Here is a 3,066-nt window from a genome sequence, read left to right on the forward strand (position 1 = left end):
GGTAAAGATTCCAACTTTGGCTCAGGTCATGCTCTCACATTTGGTGAGTTCAAGCCGCATGTCCAGCTCCATGTTGGTGGTGAGGAGCCTGCTTGGGATTCTCTCTCTCTCCCTCTCTCTCTGCCCTTTTCCTTCCTTCTCCCTCTCCAAAATAAGTAACTTTTAAAATATATATATGCATTTGAGTCTGGCCTGGAGAAAAGGAGCCTAATTTGGAGATAAGAAATAAATACAAGGTCAAAAACATAGTCCACTTGAGTCTGGTCTGAAGAGAATTGGAGCCTAAATTGGAGATTCGAAGTAGGAGACAAAGACAGAACATAGTCCCCAAGGTCTACATTCTACCTTGTGCTGACTTCAGTTATGAGAATGGATAAGGATGTGAGAATCCCAGGTCCAAGGCCAACACACATAGGCCCCCCATTGTGCTTGCATCAAAGAAAGGGCTTTCTCAAACAACATGTGAGCAAGCATTCTTTTTCTTGTGGTTTGTGAGCCTAACGAAATGACTCCTGGCCTATCTGTGTACAGCTTAACCTATGTTTAAATCTTAGCTTTACTGGCTTAAATAATATGTATATCATTTTGTTTTTTGCTGAAGACATCCTGTTATGTTCTTGGCTGTGGGATTTGCTCAATCTCAATGTAAGTGTGTTACATGATTATTTGTTAATCAAAAACAAAATCATAACTATTGGCAAAAAATGAACCCGTACAAAATGAGATAGGTTTGTCACTTTCTTAATCTTGGGGACTGACACAAAAATAAATGAGATAGTTCTCTGTATACTTTCAATGATTAAAGCTCTTATCAGAAAAAATTAGTCATTATAAAAAATTTCTATTTTTCTAATGTCATCACTTCCAATGATTAAAACATCTTATCACTAAGAATTAGTCACTGTAAACAATTCCTATTTTCTGATGTCATGTTATTGCTTGATCAATAAAAAGAGACACCAAAGCAGACAAAGCAGAGATGCCTGCCTGGTGATCAAGAAAGAAACATGTGGCTCTCTCATCTCTCTCTCACACCGACATCCTCCATCCTTTCAGGGGACTCTGGACCTGCTGGGGCTGGACTGCAGCACACGTGCACACACCCCTTCCTTCACCAAGTCTTCCCTTTGACTAGAAGAAAAAAAAAACAAATCTTCAGTGGACTTTGCATTCCTAAGCACCTAGCAGAGAGTGTTTGACAATTGTATGGTCAGCTCAATTTAGCAATTTTGGAACTTTATAAGTAAAGAAAAAATATTAATAAAATATTTTACAGAAACCCATTACGTAGACCACACAAAGCCGGGAATCCCATTACTTCATCATCTTCTGCTACACCGGCTCTGTCTGGTGCCAGCGCCTTCACAGGCTCAGGTTGGGACCCGCTGGTGAGAAGCCTGTCCTGAAGTTGACCAGGAATCTGATGTGTCAGATTCCGCTGTACAAGGGAACGAAGTTCTGACCCGTACTACAACGGGGATGAAATTTTAAAATATGCTAAAAGGGAGACGCCAGACGCAAAAGACCACATTATCATATGATTCCATCTACGGGAAATGTCTGGAATAGGGAAATCTATAGAGACAGAAAGAAGATGCGTGGTTAGGAGGGGCTGGGAGAGAGGGGTGGTGTGACTGCTTAATGGTGATGGGATTTCTTTCTGAGATGATGACAATATTCCAGACTTAGCGGTGACAGTTTCACAACCTGTGAATGTCCTAAAAACCACTGAAGTGGCACAGCTTTTTTTAATGTTTATTTATTTTTGAGAGAGAGAGAGAGAGAGAGAGAGAGAGAGAGAGAGAGAGAATGAGTGGGGGAAGGGCAGAGGAGAAGGAGACAGAATTCAAACCAGGCTCCAGACTCCCAGCTGTCAGTACAGAACCCAACAAAGGCCTCAACCCATGAACCGTGAGATCATGACCTGAGCCAAAGTCAGATGCTTAACTGACTGAGCCACCTAGGTGCTCCTGAAGTGGTACACTTTAAAAGGGAGAATTTGGGGACACCCAATGGCTTAGTTGGTTAATGGCTGACTCTGGATCTGAGCCCATGATTTGTGAGACTGAGCCCTACTTTAGGCTCTTCACTGAGTGTGGAGCCTGCTTGGGATTCTCTCTCTCTTTCCCTCTCTCTCTGCCCCTCTGCCACTCATGCTTTCCCTAAAATAAACTTAAGTGTGTGTATATATATATATATATATATATATATATACACACATATGAATTGTATGTGCTTTATATCACACACACAAATTAGAGTGACATAATATTCCATTCCATGGACTTGTCTGAGAGAAATAAATGAATTGCTCTAAAAATGATCTGGGCATGGATTTCTTTCTGTAATGTTAATATTTCTTTCTAAAATTACTTGTACAGGCACATGAAACGATGCTCAGTGTCACTCATCATCAGGGAAATTAAAATAAAAACTACACTGAGATATCACCTCACACCAGTCAGAGTCACTAAAATGAACAAATCAAGAGACTATAGATGCTGGCGAGGGTGTGGAGAGACGGGCACCCTCCTACACTGTTGGTGGCAATGTAAACTGGTGCAGCCGCTCTGGAAAACAGTGTGGAGGTTCCTCAAAAAACTGTCGATAGAACTCCCCTATGATCCAGCAATAGCACTGCTAGGGATTTACCCAGGGGATACAGAAGTGCTGATACATAGGAGCACATGTACCCCAATGTTCACTGCGGCACTTTCTACAATAGCCAAATCATGGAAAGAGCCTAAATGTCCATAAACTGATGAATGGATCAAGAAGATGTGGTATATATATATATTGGAGTACTATATGGCAATGAGGAAGAATGACATATGGCCATTTGTAGGAAAGTGGATGGACCTTGGGGGTGTCATGCTAAGCGAAATAAGTCAGGCAGAGAAGCATAGATACCATATGTTTGCATTCATAGGTCTGACAGGAGAGACCTGGCAGGGGACCATGGGGAGAGGAAGGGGGAAAGAGAACGGGGGAGAGTGAGGGACACAGATCAAGGGAGACTACTGAATACTGAAAATGAATCATGGACTGAAGGGAGAAGGGGAGGGA

Source organism: Suricata suricatta, chromosome 8 (genome assembly GCF_006229205.1).
Source record: "Suricata suricatta isolate VVHF042 chromosome 8, meerkat_22Aug2017_6uvM2_HiC, whole genome shotgun sequence".
Classification (NCBI taxonomy): Eukaryota; Metazoa; Chordata; class Mammalia; order Carnivora; family Herpestidae; genus Suricata; species Suricata suricatta.